The 17895-nt window shown below is 42.6% G+C and overlaps 1 non-coding gene across 1 annotated transcript; it reads right to left on the bottom strand.

Moving 5' to 3' along the window:
* Positions 1–365: 365 nt before the first annotated feature.
* LOC141593718 (small nucleolar RNA R71) lies at positions 366–472 on the bottom strand. Its single transcript, XR_012521787.1, has one exon. It is a non-coding gene; the product is annotated as a small nucleolar RNA R71 (small nucleolar RNA).
* Between the last annotated feature and the right edge of the window lie 17423 nt (positions 473–17895).

Below are 17895 nucleotides of genomic sequence, written 5' to 3'. Positions count from 1 at the left end.
AACTTTCCGATCACTCAAAGCCCACCGCGGCCATGCTTCCGGCCGGTATCACAACCACTCAAATCACCGCGCCGGACTTCGAGATCAAACCGGTTTTCATTAGCCTTGTGGAGAGGAAGCAATTTGGGGGAAGTCCTTTGGAGGATCCCAATTTGCATGTGCAAAATTTTTGTGATTATTGCTCCATGATCCGACAAACGGGCGTCACTCAAGCTCAAATAAGGGAAATACTTTTCCCTTTGTCTTTGAAGGACAAGGCCAAGTTTTGGATCAATAGCCTTGACTGCACCGCCATGGGAATCACTAATTGGGAGACATTGACTCTTGCTTTCTATCAAAAGTTTTTTCCACCGGAGAAAACTCAAACTTTGAGGAGCCAAATCACCGGATTCCGTCAACAAGCTCTTGAGAGCTTATATGAAGCTTGGGAGAGGTACAAGGAGCTACAAAGACAATGCCCACATCATGGGCTAGATGATTGGTTTCTATAAATAACATTCTACAATGGATGTTGTGCCGAGTCCCAAAGGATTCTTGATTCCGCCAACAATGGGCGGTTTGATCAAATTAACACAGACCTTGCTCATGCCACAATCGAATCTATGGCGGTCCATGATGCACAATATGTCAATTCCCGAATTGTGCCACCCAAAAGTAAAGAATAATCCTCCAACAACTCCGTTTTGCTAGCTTAAATTGCCTTGCTCCAACAATAATTGGCGGAAAGAGATGCTAGAAATTCCGTTTAACAACTCAATGCCATGTCTTCTACAAGCCAAATCATCGTTTTTGATGGTTGTGGAGGTGCGGGTCACTACATCGCTCATTGCCAAGCTCCCATTGAAGGGGTAAATGCTTTTCAAGCTTTAAGACAAAATGCTTATCCACCGGGTACATTCTCAAACACATATAATCCAAATACAAGATTTCACCCGAATATGTCTTATAGAAGCAACAATGTGCTTAATCCTCAGCCACAACCCCCACCACAACAAAATGCCTATGTCCCTCAACAACAAAAGTATATCCCTCCACCGGGTTATCAAAATCAACAAAGGCCCCCACAAAACAATTACCAACAAAATCAACCCCCACCACAAAATGGCCAACAAAATAACCAAGAAGGAGGTAAGCTTGAGGGCTTGATAGTCCGAATGCAAAAGGAATTGTTGGCTCAAATCCAAAAGAATGAGCAAGCTTAAAATGCCGCAATCAAGATGTTGGAGCAACAAATGGCTCAATTGGCCTCATTTAGCTCTTCGAGGAAAATGGGTCAACTACCCCCTCAAGGTGAGCAACCACATGTTACCCTTAATGCTATCTCCTTAAGAAGTGGTACGAAATATGATGGGCCATCCATGCTCAAAGAAGATGAGGAGTTACTTGTTGAATTGGAGATTTCTCCAAATGATAAAACCATTCGTCGCACACCGATGACATTAGGGGCGTCGAACGTACTTTTGTAGCTCAAAACCATACTTTGGGCAACGACTCGAGTTTTTGTCGTCCCAGATGCTTGTTGGGCGACGACTTTCTCCATTTGTAGCCTATTTTATAAGTATTGGGCAACAAATATATTCGTTGTCCTTTCTCGAAAAAAAGAGGCGCAGAAATTTACCTCCAAATAATTTTCATGCATTTGAAAAATTGAAACACAGAGTTAAAAATTAAAAATAAACACACACAAGATTTCATTCACTCCCAGATTTCATTAAAAATAAACAATAGAAAGAACCCTAAATCTGAGTTTCTTACCAATCTCATTCACTCCCAGATTCCATTCACTTCTCTTATCTTATTAGTCCATCCGGTGAGTTCAATCTAACTATATTAATTTTCCCTTTTAAAATTTTATTGAATTGTAATTTTGTGCATAAGTTGTCCTTTAATGCTTTTGATTTATCCCCAATGAAACATGTTTGTGGAACTTAAATGTGAATTTATCTTATGCAAGACTTTATGCCCAAATAATTTCATTGATTTGTAGGTTAGATTTTTCCTGTATTGGGTTTCAAGTTTTCGAATTATAAACGGAGTATGCTGTAATTATTCCGTAATACGTGATGTTTCTCTAATTGAGTATTTGTTTTGATTTTGTTATAGATTAATGTTTATCAGAGTAAATAGTTTATTACTCTCAACAATTAGTATAACCTGATGAAAGTATGGGTCTTTTAATTTTATCTTCTGTGTATTAGTGTAAATATGTAAATATTTTATACACCGTATCATCAGCCTTGTAATTAGCCTTGTAACTAGGTTATGTATATGGATTGTATGAGATACGATATTGTAATTACCGAGTATATATACTAAGCTTTGCTAATCACCCTAATCAGGAGATTACACAATTTACATGGTATCGAGCCTAGTTCCGAAACCCATATACGTAACCTAGTTACAAGGCTAATTACAAGGCTAATGATACGGTGTATAAAATATTTACATATTTACACTAATACTGTGGATAGGTAACCTGTAAAATTCAGGAAACTAAGTGTTATTCTTAGTGGGTGAAGCTCTTGAGTTTTTGGTGATATGATATTCAGTAAACGATTGTATGATGTGAATCATAAGATGGTGTGAGTCCATTTTCTTTTTCCGGTTTCTTGTTTTAATCTTTTCTTTAGGTGAAATGCTTGTAATTGTCAGTGTAGTTCTTTGTGTGAGTATGATATAGTTTAATGATGTTTTTATTTTATATTAGTAAAGACTACTAGTATCTACCTTTGTGTTAGAAAATATTTTGCCTTTTCATAGAGGGTACCTTTGTGTTAGACGATTGTTTTAACTAAATTTACACATGTGGATGATGTTATTGTCTTATCTTTTTATTTCAATAATGACCAAAACATAGGCTAAAATCAGAATATAAAGATAGTGTGACGATTGGGTTTGGCTCATAACTCGAAGACTATGCAGGTTTACATGGACACGACATACAAAGTGTTTGGGGAAATGAGGTATGATGTGTTCCTTCTCCCTTTTTTCACTTTAGCTTCATCCTTTATGTATAATAATAAGAGAGGGTGATTGATATTTAAATTTGTTTTCTTGCTCTGTTTTAAGCCAATTAAACTCTTTGGTAAGTAACAAACCCTTGACCTCTTAATTGTCCTTACTGCTGCTTTTCAAAACATTTACCTGCTCTAATTGGCAATTTGGAAGTTATTAAGGTATTGGATAGATGAGGCAATGAGGCATGTATGGTGTACCCGTTCAATTTCCATTCCCCTCGGATAACTCCAGAAAGAAAGTCAGGGTCAGCACAAGTAGGTTTGTCATTGACTTACTGCAGGAGCACATAACACTAGCAACATTCCTATCTACAACACAACTCTTGAATGGAGGTTGGTATGTATCATCCAAGTCTTGTTGTGTCACATGTACCGTAGGCGTAACCATGCTTACATTTTTACCATAATATCAAGCTAAACATGATTAAGAAGTTAGAAACTTACGACGACATTAAAATGATGATCGACACCTTTGTGACCTTTCCAATTATCAACATCATAAGCAGTGTAGTGTTTACAACAAGCAGCAACCTTAAGCTTATTGGGATCAGCATCATTAGTTAAGTGTAAGCCCTTCATACAAGATGATCCATATTTACTTGAAAGAAGTGGTCTTCCCCTGAGTCCCATCTTGGGTCTCTGAATATGTTCACATTTGGTGACCAATATGTCAACCCTGCCAATCCCACATTGTACATTGCCCTTGCTTTATTTGATATTACCTATATCATGGTTCATGCATATATGCATGCCCATTATTATCCCATATTGTACTCTTTTGTCTCAATCATTTGTTTGACTTTTTTATTCTTTGTGAGAGGTATTTGAATCAAAGGCAAATAAATGACTGAGACGAAGGAGTATTTGTCTCAAGATTTTAAAATGTTTAGCTCCTCTCAAGGTCTATTGCACATATACACTATGAAAATATGCGTTGTAATGCAGTCGATTATATTATGGCATAATTTGTTTGTACGGGAGGCGGGGATAATGGTGCATATGAATGCTTTGTGGATTTTTATCAATTCTTTCGCATCTGGTGCAGATTGAAGTTGGATAATTGGGCTTTATTTAGTTAAATATACATGTTTAAGCTTAGTGTTTTATTGTAAATTTTGTATCTCCTTAGGCTTCACCTTTTGCTACATTATATTTCATTTAGTCGAATGTATATGAATAAGAAGCATATGCTTACCAACCTTATGATATATTTTAAGAAAATTATCTATTTTATAGGAGTTTGAAAGAAATATGGATGACGATCGTGCCTAGAAATGAAATTCTGGAGTATTATCTCTCTAGACACTGAAAAAATGATGTCCTGGCAACAAAAGGGTTTAGTCCAACAAATTAGGATGGGCGACAAAAACCTTTTTAATATTCAATTTTTTTTTGGCAAATGTATACCATATTACCATTATGTTGCACTAAAAATACGTTATGAGCAACGAAAGAGTTTTGACGCCTAAAACTTTATTTTTGTACGACAAGATTTTTTTTGATGCACAAAGCCACCTTTGGGCAACAATGGAAAATTGTCCGCACATAAATGTATTTGGACGACGAAACGATGTGTCGTTGCACAAAATATTAAGGGCGTCGAGCCTTGGGCGTCAAAGTCACGACAAAATTTGTTTTGTTGCACAAGCGTTTGGGCGACGAAAATAGGACTTTGGGCGACGGAATATTTTGTCGCCCAAAGTTGTTTTTCTTGTAGTGTAGTCCGAATGCAAAAGGAATTGTTGGCTCAAATCCAAAAGAATGAGCAAGCTCAAAATGCCACAATCAAGATGTTGGAGCAACAAATGGCTCAATTGGCCTCATTTAGCTCTTCGAGGAAAACGGGTTAACTACCCCCTCAAGGTGAGGAACCACATGTTACCCTTAATGCTATCTCCTTAAGAAGTGGTACGAAATATGATGGGCCATCCATGCCTAAAAAAGATGAGGAGTTACTTGTTGAATTGGAGATTTCTCCAAATGATAAAGAAAGTGAAGAAGTTCCCAAGAAGGTGGATGATCCACTTGTTGAGAAAGTCAAGGAAGTGGAGGATGGTCCTCCAAAGAAAGATGTTGAAGCAAAGATTCCGGAAAAAGTCAAAGTGCCATTTCCTCATAGATTGGCAAAGCATTAAAAGAATTCTCAATTCGGTAAATTCATGGAAGTTGTGAAGAATCTCCAGGTAACCGTTCCATTTATCGAATTAATCATTCAAATTCCATCTTACACTAAGTTCATGAAAGACATTTTAACTAAGAAGTGGACTTTTGATGAAGTTGAAACAATAGCTCTCACCGCCGAGGTGAGTGCTCTTTTACAAAACAAGTCCCCTCCTAAGTTAAAAGATCCCGGTAGCTTTTCTATTCCATGCACAATTGGCACCTACCAAATTGATAAAGCTTTATGCGATTTAGGTGCTAGTGTGAGTGTAATACCTTACTCTATTTGTGCTAAGCTTAATATGGGAGTCTTAAAATGAACTAGTGTCACATTGCAAATGGCGGACCGTTCTATAAAATGCCCTTTGGGAGTTTTGGAGGATGTCCCCGTTAAAGTTGGTAAGTTTTTTATTCCGGTTGATTTCATTGTTCTTGACATGGCCGAAGATGCCCAAATCCCAATCATTTTGGGAAGACCCTTTTTACATACCGCGGGTGCGTTAATTGATGTCAAGAATGGTAAAATTACATTGGAAGTGGATGACGATAAGGTCACATATAATTTGAATAGTGCCATGAAGAGTCCAATGATAGAAGAGTCTTGTTATTCTATTGACATTTTGGATGTTGTTGACATTGTTATAGAAGACTCTACACCTCGATCTTTATCTAATTATCCCTTGGAGGCACTCTTGTTATTGGAATCATTTGCAGGTGATTACGAGATTGGAAATGAGGAGATTGATGCTTTGGAGCAAGAATTAGATGGATAGGAGTTATCATTGGAGGAGAGCTCACACTTTATAGGCTTGGTTGCTACACCTCAAGATCTTGAGGTACAAAAACCAGAGCTTAAGCCCCTTCCTTCCAATTTGAGGTATGCTTTTCTTGATGATAAGGAGATGTGTCCGGTAATCGTTAGTGCTAAAGATGAGAGTCAATTGGCTAAATTGCTTCATGTCTTAAGGTCTCACAAGAAAGCCATTGGTTATAAACTTGACGATTTAAAAGGCATAAGTCCCAAATTTTGCATGCACCGAATTAATCTTGAGGAAGATCATAAACCATGTGTCCAAGGTCAAAGACGACTAAATCCTAACATGCAAGAAGTGGTAAAAAAGGAAGTGCTAAAATTGTTAGATGCGGGAATTATCTATGCAATTTCCGATTCCAAATGGGTGTGTCCGGTCCAAGTTGTTCCTAAGAAAGGAGAAACCACTGTAGTTAAAAATGATAAAGATAAGCTAATTCCAACTAGAATTGTGACGGGTTGGAGAATGTGCATTGACTATAGGAGGCTAAATCTAGCCACCAAGAAAGACCACTACCCATTACCTTTAATTGACCAAATGTTGGAAAGGTTGGCATGTCACAAGTATTTTTGCTATCTAGATGGTTATTCCGGGCTCTTTCAAATACCCATTCACCCGGATGACCAAGAGAAGACCACGTTTACATGTCCCTATGGTACCTTTGCCTACCGTAGAATGCCTTTTGGTCTTTGTAATGCCCCCACCACTTTCCAACGTTGCATGATAAGCATCTTTTCCGACTACATTGAGTCTATCATGGAGGTGTTTATGGATGATTTTAGTGTCTATGGTTCTTCTTTTAATGCTTGTTTGGCTAACTTGTCTAAAGTATTGAAGCGTTGTGAAGAGGTTAATTTGGTGTTGAATTGGGAAAAGTGCCACTTCATGGTGAATGAAGGAGTGGTGCTTGGTCATATTGTTTCGGAAAGAGGAATTGAAGTGGACCGTGCTAAGGTCCAAGTTATTGAGCAACTACCCCCACCGGTAAATGTGAAAAGTGTAAGGAGTTTCTTAGGCCATGCGGGTTTTTACCGCCGTTTTATTAAAGATTTTTCTAAGATTGCCAAACCCCTTACGGAGCTTCTTTTAAAAGATGCTCCCTATGTGTTTACTAACGATTGTCTTGAGTCTTTTAATAGGATCAAGAAGGCTTTAATTTCCGCACCTATCATCCAATCACCGGATTGGAACTTGCCATTCGAGCTCATGTGTGATGCAAGTGAATATGCGGTAGGTGCCATGCTAGGACAAAGAAAAGACAAGGTTCTCCATGCTATCTACTACGCTAGCAAAACCTTGGATGCGGCTCAAATTAACTATGCCACCACGGAGAAAGAGCTACTTGCCATTGTCTATGCCTTAGACAAATTCCGCTCTTACTTGATCGGTTCCAAAGTCATTGTTCATACCGATCATGCCGTATTGAAGCATCTCCTAGCCAAATAAGAAGCTAAGCCAAGGTTGATAAGATGGATCTTGCTTTTGCAAGAATTTGATCTTGAGATTAAAGACAAGAAGGGGGCCGAAAATGTTGTTGCCGATCACTTATCCCGTTTGGAGTTCAATGATGGAGGTATTGAATTACCTATCGATAATTCCTTCGCCGATGATGTTCTAATGATGTTGAAAGCCAATACTCCTTGGTATGCCGACATAGCCAACTACCTAGTTGGAAGAGAATTGCCACCCAACCTTTCATATCAACAAAGGAAGAAGTTCTTACATGATGTCAAGTTCTTCCTATGGGACGATCCACATTTGTTCAAACATTGCTCCGATGGGCTATTCCGGAGATGTATCCCACAATGGGATGTGAAAGGGGTGCTAGAAGGATTCCATTCTTCCCCTTATGGTGGTCATCATGGACCATCCAAGATCGTTGCTAAGGTGTTGCAATCCGGCTTCTATTGGCCAACTATGTTCCAAAATGCTAAAAATTTCGTGATGGCTTGTGATGCTTACCAAAGGACGGGCTCCATATCAAGGAGGCACGAGATGCCTTTAAATGGTATCTTGGAAGTAGAGGTGTTCGATGTTTGGGGCATAGATTATCAAGGACCGTTTCCTTCCTCAAAAGGGAATCAGTATATTTTGGTTGCCGTTGATTATGTCTCTAAATGGGTAGAGGCAATTGCTACTCCAACCAACGATGCTCGCACCGTGATAAAATTATTCAAGAAGATCATATTTCCAAGGTTCGGTGTTCCGAGAGCGATCATTAGTAATCGTGGTACTCATTTTGGTGAGAAACAACTTGATGCCTTGTTGAAAAAATATGGAGTCTCTCATAGAAAAGGCTTGGCTTACCATCCACAAACTAGTGGCCAAGTGGAGGTTTCCAAACGTGAGATCAAGTCCATACTTGAGAACGTTGTTGCCAAATCACGAAAGGATTGGAGTACGAAGCTCGATGATACCTTATGGGCCTACCGTACCGCATATAAGACACCTATTGGTACCTCACCATATAGGTTGGTCTATGGAAATGCGTGCCATCTTCCCGTTGAGATGGAACAAAAAGCTTTTTGGGCAATTAAGGAGCTTAACATGGACCCGAAATTGAGTGGAGAAAAGCGGTTATTGCAACTCAATAAACTCGATGAATTCCGCTTGCAAGCTTATGAGAGCTCCCGTATCCACAAGGAGAAAACAAAAAGATGGCATGACAAGAAGATCTTGAACAAGGAATTTCAAATTGGTGATAAGGTCTTGCTATTCAATTCCCGTTACAAGCTATTTCCGGGAAAGTTACGATCACGGTGGACCGGTCCATATACCATCACAAATGTCAACAAGTTCGGTTCCGTTGAAGTGATGACCACCAAGGGCAAAAAATTCAAAGCAAACGGTCATCGTTTGAAGCTTTACCATGAGAATGTGATCGTTGGTGTGATAGAGGAAATGACCGTTCAACCTTTACCAAAGAAAGCTTAATCCGACTCAAGCTTTTACGTTGTGTAGGACGTTAAACCAGTGCTTCTTGGGAGGCAACCCAAGCTTTTTATTTTGTTTTTATTTTTTTTTTAATTTTCTGCAATTTATTGTTTTTCGTAGATTAGTAATAAAATACTCAACTTGACGATGTCTCTTTTTGTGATTTTTAGGTGAAAATGAAGAAAGGAGAATATGGAGAGCATATGGCACGCTTCCCCATGCAAGAATCCCATTCGGGGACGTGGTTTTCGGAAAACGAGATGGAAATTAAATCAACACGGAAAGGAGTCAAAAAGCTGAAGAAGTGGTCAACCCCAATCGGGGTTGCCAACCCCGATCGGGGTCGTGGTTCTCGTGATTTCTGGCAGCTGTTTTTGACGGGTAAAACAGAAAAAAAAACAAAAAAAGGATTCATTTGGTATCTTATCCACACTCGACGGTACCTTTCTTCTTCTCTCTTCTATATTTTCTTCAATTCTTCACTGAAAATCACAAGGAACATTACTTTCTTCATCAATTTTGCAAGAATCATTCAACCATTAACATCAATTGGTAAGTTTTCTTCTCTTTTCTCTTTAAATTTCATCAATTTCAATCAATTAAATTGAATTATGCAAACCCTAACTCAATTTGGGGGAATTTGATTTTGTGCTTTTTAGTGCTAGAAATTGATTGTAGAATGTTTATTTCATGTTTGTAGTGTGAATTAGTTCACTAATTCGTACTATTATATCTATTAGGATGAATTTTGGTTTGCCTTAAGATGAATTTTTGTCTTAAATTTCAGAAAAAATGGCACCAAGAAAAGCTCCTACCCAAGGTGCTCCTAAGAGAAGGAGAGGTGAGGCGGAACCTTCAAATGTTGCGAAGGATGTGCAAAGAGCAAAGGTATGAAACCAACCAAATTTATCAACCAAGCTTCTTTAAACAACATTGGAATTGAGAAAAATGTTAAGACTTTATTTAAATATCTTGGTATGAAGCATTGTTACACAATGAATTATAAGACCTTTCCCGAACTCACCCTTGATTTCTTAAGCTTTTTCGAGTTTCATAGGTCTAGGAAACCCGTTTTTATAGTTTTTGTTACCTTTCACTTGTTTAATGAAGACCATCGGATGGACTTAGCGGACTTTGCCAATATCTTTCAATTGCCTCACAAGGACTTACCCACCGAATCACCCGAATCGTATAACCCCATTTTGACTTGGAATGCCATTTCTCACCTGCCTTTTCAAGGTTGGGACCATAGCCCCCATCAATATATACATTACCCCGACATAAGGATTTGGCAAAGGTTTATGGGATGGTGTGGTCATGGGCCACATCTCGGTCTGCGGATTCGGGCCGCCTACCGGTCCGTAGTCGCGGGCCACCTGCAAGTCCAGTCGATCTGTGGGCATGCAGCGGTCTTTTGAAAGCCACGCTCGGCGGCGTAAAGTTGCCTTCGACCGGATCGTTTTAGATCGGTCGGTTTCGTCTCGGTAAGGGTCTCGAAACGATTAGAGATGTTCGGAGTCGCCACCAAGCATTTGTGGGATGCCTGGAACCTGTTCGAATTCCACTTTATACCTCGGTCAAATCGAAGCACAAAGCAGCGTTTTGACATAGGTACTAAAGATAAGGAAATCGTCCCTCTTTAGCATCCTATCTCTAGAATGACTCTCGTACGCCCTGGATAAGGTCGTCCACTATCCAAAGTTTCTGAGTAAGAGGTGAAGGTACGTATTGAGAAGCCCTTTAATCAGACACCCAATCCCGCCCGCGTTTAGCGGCCTCTACTGATCGATCTTGGTTGGTTGAATGCAAAAGTTGATGAAACGGTTTAAATGCATGAATGCACATCCAATAATTTAAACCTAACATGTGGGAGCTTTCTAAGTCGGTTGATTTAATCCAAGTATCAAGTATAAGATGTCGAGTTGGATTAATGATTGATTTGCATGCAAGACGGAAATTAAACATCCATTTACCGTATTAGGTTTAGGGTGCATAACATGATCCATTTGTCTAAGTAAGGCATTTTGCAAATATGGTTTTGAATAATCGAAAAGTCATCTGATCCGTCCTATATCCAGGTTAATCGGAGTCGGGATCGTCCTAGACTAATGCTGGAAGGGATCAGGCCCTGTATCAGACAGCTAAATGAGGCGCGAGCCAGCTGGCGATACAAAGGGCTTCCCTCTGGTTTTGAAAATGAGAAATGGAGAGCCTGTTTAGGCTCGGGTTAGCCCACGGTTTATGTGCCGTGTTCTGACCTTTTAGAAAATGTTATAAAACGTGTTGAAAATGGGTATTCGAACCCGGTTTGATTTGAAGGGGTCGTTTAGACCGCATTTGTTGATTTGAAGAACTAGACTCGAATAATCATCATTATTTGATAATATTCGGCGTCGGGTTCGATTTGACAAACTTGACATGAATAGTTTTGAAAATGATGATGGACTAATTGTTTTAAGTCCATTTGAATGTAATTAGTCGGTACTCATCATCGTGCCCGGGTTAAAATCCGGCATGGTATGTAGTACCAAGGATGACTTTGTGTTGGTGACTAATATGTCGGTTTGAAAATGTAAAGAAATGAAATAAAAGGCTTTAAAATACCTTCTAAATGTCGTTAACCAAATATTATCACCGAAACACGGATTTAACCGTCATGGTATGAGGAACCAAGGGTGAAAAATGTTTTATGGTTAAAACATGTGAAATAAGATGAAAAGGGTTCGAAAATACTTGAAATGGTGAAAACCGATTACAAATATGAAAAATGGATTAAGGGAAATGACGAGAACAAACACGGTTGATTTAAGTCCGAATACCCCATTTAGGCGCGAGCTAGTTGGCGACTGAGGGGCTTCGCCTCGGACAAAAATCGATTTTGGCTCGTTTATTCCATGTTTTGGTTCATGTTATGCATGTTTTAGCATGCTAGAGTCATGAAACAAATGAAAACATAATAAACGAGGATTTTTACACCCTCATACTTACATGTTTGGTTATGGCGAGTGACCGACGTAAGTGTAATAACTCGATTGATCGGAAAAAACTCGGTTTAAAACCGTTTTGGTAAGTAAAAGAGTGTTTTAAAAGTTTAGTGATGGTGTAGTGGTCAAAGTGGTCGGACAATTGATTTAATGCACGATGACGGTACCAAAAAATGTGTAAGGCTTGTATTTACGATCGGTAGGTCGTAAACACGCGTCGGGTCATGACTTAAGAAGTCGAGTCGAGAATTTTAAGGGAGAAAAGAGGGGGCGGACACTCGCGTAAGTCTCAAATGGGTGGCATTTGAGGGGTATTTATAGGAGAATGAGTGGTTGTGTGAGTTTTGAGCGACGTGGCCACCTGGGCTGCTCAAAGAGGCGCGAGCCACGCCGCGGCACTTCGAGTTGTGTTGTCACTATCACAACAAACGCAATCATGATTTGTTCTATCCTAGGTTTTGTAGTCACATGTTTGGTACTTGACCAACATGAATCCGAGAAAACTTAGCATAGAAGGCTTGAAGATATTTTGTTTTTGTGGTTGACTCGGTTTGACTCGTTGTTGGAGTCGGGATTTGAATGTTCGAGTCGGTTTTTGGTCCGGTGTCGGTTTTGACTCTAGTTAGTGTCATTGCGACCCAGTCGTCGTGCATTAAACACTCCAGGTATTTTTGAAATGTTGTGAAATGTTTTGTTTTCGAATCGTTTTATGTTTTCCGACGTAAAGTTGTACACAAATTGTCGATCAAACGCTGCGATCCCAAAACATGTTGTAGTCCGATAATCATCGGGTGTTTGTTGGAGTCTCGGCAGATACTGGGTATCTACAGAGCCCCCACTTTGACTGAGGCTTGGACAGGGCGAAAGTCAAAGTAGAGTCCCCAGGTCAATCGAAGATTACAACCTGAAGACCCATGCGACGTCGAGGTGGCTCGAAAGGATTCGGGCCAAGGACCTGCCGTCGGGAAGGGCGACGCCAAGGCGACTCGAGGGTACGAGTCAAGGACCTATCGTCGGGAACAGTTTAGAGTCTGTCGACTATCCTGTTCGGGTCGTTTAAAGTCCATTAGACTACGTACGAAGGCTCGCCAGCCATAAGAAGGAGTCATACCTAAGGCATCTTCGGATATGTCCTTGCATGGTTGCGGATAAATGCTCGCCAGCTGCGGTGCGTACGTTAGGAGGGCTCGCTAGACGCGGTGCGTTGTAAGGCTCGCCAGCCGAGACAAGGAAATGTACCCGAGGCATCTTCGGGATGTGTCCTTGAAAGGTTGCGGACAAAGGCTCGTCAGCCATGGTGCGTATGTGAGGAGGGCTCGCCAGCCGCGATGCGTTGTAAGGCCCGCCAGCCGCGATGCGTTGTAAGGCTCGCCAGCCATGGTGCGTTGTAAGGCTCGCCAGCCATGGTGCGTATGTGAGGAGGACTCGCCAGCCGCGATGCGTTGTAAGGCTCGCCAGCCGTGGTGCGTATGTGAGGAGGGCTCGCCAGCCGCGGTGCGTTGTAAGGCTCGCTAGCCGTGGTGCGTTTTAAGGCTCGCCAGCCATAGTACGATTGTGAGGAGGGCTCGCCAGCCGCGATGCATTGTAAGGCTCGCCAGCCGTGGTGCGTATGTGAGGAGGGCTCGCCAGCCGCGGTGCGTTGTAAGGCTCGCCAGCCGTGGTGCGTTGTAAGGCTCGCCATCCATGGTGCGTATGTGAGGAGGGCTCGTCAGCCGCGATGCGTTGTAAGGCTCACCAGCCGAGACAAGGAAATGTACCCGAGGCATCTTCGGGATGTGTCCTTGAAAAGGTAAGGAAATGTACCCGAGGCATCTTCGGGATGTATCCTTGAAAAGGTTGTGGACAAAGGCTCGCCAACCAGTGGTATGGTCGGTTAATGGACCATGGGAGTAGCCGCGTCGAATGGGCTTGTTTTGAAAGTAGCGAACTCGTGATGTCGCTGGGGAAATAGCGAGTATGGATTCTCACTATCACTGTTTTTGGAATGAGCGGGTTCCGCGAGGAAGCCCCCTGCTGGTTTTTGAAGGAATAGTGAATTTGGAGTCTTCACCATTCGGTTTGAATTTGCAGTGGCGGTTGTGATCGCCGTTTGTTCTAATTTTGAAGGAAAATAGCAAATTTGAGTTTTGCTATAGCGTTTGAAGTGACGGTTTATGTGCCGCCGTTGACATTTTGAAAGAAATAGTGAATTTGGAATCTTCACTATCGATTGAAGTGACGGTTTATGTGTCGCCATTGACATTTTGAAAGAAATAGTGAATTTGGAATCTTCACTATCGATTGAAGTGACGGTTTATGTGCCGCCGTTGACATTTTGAAAGAAATAGTGAATTCACTATTAATTGAAGTGACGGTTTATGTGCCGTCGTTGACATTTGATGGAAATAGTGAATTTGGAATCTTCACTATTAATTGAAGTGACGGTTTATGTGCCGCCGTTGACATTTTGAAAGAAATAGTGAATTTGGAATCTTCACTATTAATCGAAGTGACGGTTTATGTGCCGTCGTTGACATTTGTGGTGAAAATAGTGGAATTCAATTTCCAACTATTATTTTGAAATTGACGGTTTTAATTGCCGTTGCTTGAAATAGCGGTTTTTGAATTTTCGCCATTATTTTGGAAAATTTGAAGGAAAATGGTGAATTTTGATTTCGCCATTATTTTTGAAATTGGCGATTTTGATCGCCGTTTGCTTGAAAATAGCGAGTTTTAAATTTTCACTATTTGTTTTGTTTGTTTTCGAGGAAATGACGACATTCAATATCGTCAACGAAAATTTTGGAGTTTGTTGTGGGAAATTGGGGCAAAGCCCAAATTTCGCTGAAAAAGAAAAGGGGAGGCCTCGTTTAGGCGCGAGCCACCTGGCGATGCAAGCTGGCTTCCCTATTTCTTGTTAAAAAGACGCGAGGTTGAGCTGCGGATGATTATTCATCTTCAACCTCAAAATCCCGCAAAATCGCCATTAAAGGACCTTCAAGCTTGCTTTCACTTGTGCCATTGTCAACAAATGTCATCTCAAGGTAAGTATTTCCTCTTGAATCCTTTCAAATTTGTTGATTGTTAGCTTAGTTGAATTAGGGCGGATTTTGCCCTAAAAAATCGAATTGGGTGTTTTTGATTGATCCAATTTCGAGTGAAATTGATGTTTTCATTAGGTTAGAAACCTGTTTAGGAGTATAGGGGTGCTTTTAGTTTGCATTTTGGTCCCCGTTCCCGCTTCCTAGGCTCGAAAAACGTGATTGAGGCGAGAAACCGTCTAATTTCACAATGCCAAGTTTATTTGCTTGGGTAGTGGGTCCCACTAGGTTGCATTGTAGTTGGGAAAACCCGTATTTGCCATTTAAGGACCTTCGTTGGATGTTTGTGGGCAAAATTGAATTTTTGCCTTTTGCGACGGTCTTACGTCTGACCAAATAAGCGCCTGTCTGGGCTTGAATTGAGTCAGTTTGCCTTGAAATGGACCTTATTGGTAATTTAGGTCGTGTTGAAGCGTGATAAAATCACGTTTGCCTTTTTGCGGTCGTTTTTGAATTTTTGACCGGCTCGGGCTCAAATTAGCGTATGAATTGCCTTTTTGAGCCGCAGAAAAATCCCCATTATGTCGGGAATGTATTTTGGGTTATTGGCAGACCTTGTATGGGTCTTGAAATGCCGTTTTTGTGATTTTGACTCGTCTTTTGCTTGAAAAGAGGGGCGAGTCGTTTTTGTGTTTTTTTTTGTGAACCGTTTGGGGGCGGGATTGCCCTTGTTTTTGCATTGCAGGTTGTGTTGTTGTTTTTGGATTTATCCATTCCATGCCGTCGTAATGCTGAAATTTCGGCTGACGTTTTTTGTTTGTAGGAGAGTGTTCGGAGCAGGCCGGGTTCATGGCTGCGACTTTTGAGGAGTTGTTCGGGCCGGGCCCGGTTAGTACTCTGGTTAGCACGCCCGCCGTGGTTGTGGAGGACGTTACTGAGGAGGAGAGACCTCCTGAGTAGACTGCTGGGGCCTCAGGGGCCGTCGAGGAGTGTGCAGAGCCCGTTGTTGGGGCTGTTAGTGCCGGTAGAGCTCAGACTGGGGCTGAGGCGAGTACCTCCGGGAGGAGGATTTCTTTAAGGGAGCGCCGTCCTCGGGCGACTAGGCGGACATTGCGGGACGTCAACAGGGTTGTTGAGTTGGGCCCTATCCACCACGTTGAGTCTCGCGGCCATAAGAGGCGGAGAGCGGAGACGGTCGAGGATGATGCTGACGTCGCGAGTTTCATAGCCAGGCGAGTTACGGCCCCGCGGGGGTTGCTTTTACGGGAAGCGCCAAAGTGGGCCGAGGGTTTTGGCGGTAGCCAGTTGTTGCTTCGACTAGACCGGCATCTTTCCTACCGTGCTCACGAGGGCATGATGAGTCTCATTCCCCGGTTGAAATTTGTCATTCATTTTTGAAGTGTCGAGCCTAAATAGGCATTCTGACGTTGTCTGTTTTTGATTTCAGGAGATCGGCACCATGAGGACTTTCTCTGGCTGCTCTACCTGCTTGGGCCTCTACGACGTTCTTCGAGCCGGGTCGAGGGCGTTGATAGAGAGGTCGGCGTTTGGGCCGTTGGTGGCCGCTTGGCGGGACATTCACAGGTCCTCGATTAGGGCGAACTTGTGTTTGATCCGTGCCATGTTGGATCGGTACTGGGACACGACGTCGTCGTTCCACATGGAGTTTGGGGAGGTCAGTGTGACTTTAGAGGACTTCGTCATGGTATCCGGCCTTCCCTGTGGTGAGCTGCCCATTGAGTTTACCGCGACACCGGAGAGGGTGTCCTCTCCTGCGGTCACTGCTTTGCCGGAGCCTTCCGACGTCACCCCGTACCTGATTGCGAGTTCATACATGAAGGACCACTTCACTGAGAGGGTGGCAGGTGTTGCCCCGGCGCCGTTGGCGAGCCCGGAGGCAGAGGCTGTGGCCGACGCAGAGGAGGCGCGGCTGTGGTTGTGGTACTTCTTGGGTGCCACGTACTTTGGCGACAAGGGCGCGCGCTTGTCGACCAAGGTGCTTTCTCTTCTTGCTGACCTTGACGCTTTGGGTCGGTTTGACTGGGTTACGCCGGCTTTTGCGAGTTTCACCCGGTGCTTGCACGCGGTGGTGTGTCCGGAGACAGTGGGAGCGGGTAGTGCTCCTGCTCTGGTTGGTCCCGGCCTTATCTTTGAGGTACGAGCGTTTTTTTTTTGTAGTAGTTTTTTTTTTATTTTGATTTTGATTTCGACTTTGGCAATTTTTGAGAAATTGGCTAATTTGTGTTTGCTGTGTTTGATTACAGGCTTGGTTGTATGCTTACTTCACTCCTCTGCGTCCGGGTACTACGGACGATGTTCCCTCGGCTTACCCTGCTGTGAGGGGTTGGACGGTGGGTCGGAAGAAGTCGACTAAGTCGACTTACGAGGACTGCAGGTGTCGCGTGAACAAGCTTCGGGTTGCTGATGTAAGTTTCTGCTTTCCCTTCTCCTTTATAGAAGTAGCTAGAGATAGGATGATTAGGTAGCTTAGGAAGCCCCCAGTTAGCTGAGTAGCTTTGTTTCGAGTGCAGTTTGTTGGGCGGCCTTGGGAGCACTACACTGGTGTGCCGGCTGCCGTCACGGAGCGTTTGTGACCTCGCAGCTCCCTGCGCCTATACTTGGAGACGGCGATTGAGCCGGTTTGGTACTTGGGCGAGCGCCTAGTTCGCCAGTGCTTTACCGAGACTTTCGTCGTGCCGGTTGACCCGCCTGGGGTGTTGTTCCAGGAGTCGAATCCTGATGAGGTTGAGGAGCACCTTCAAGGTCGAGGAGGTGAGGAGCTGTTGCTGCGGGACGCCGACTACGACACCTTCCGGTTGTCGAGGCTTGCTTGGTACCCGATCGAGGTATGTTTTCCTCTTTTCTTTATTTTCATTGCCTCCCTTGATAGGAGGGTTTGCCATTTTTGATGTGGATCCAAATGGCAGGGAGTCGACCCGCTGATGAGGACTCAGCCCCCAGCTTTCCC

The sequence above is a fragment of the Silene latifolia genome, chromosome 7 (genome assembly GCF_048544455.1).
Source record: "Silene latifolia isolate original U9 population chromosome 7, ASM4854445v1, whole genome shotgun sequence".
Lineage (NCBI taxonomy): Eukaryota > Viridiplantae > Streptophyta > Magnoliopsida > Caryophyllales > Caryophyllaceae > Silene > Silene latifolia.
This window is presented reverse-complemented; position numbering and strand designations above follow the sequence as displayed.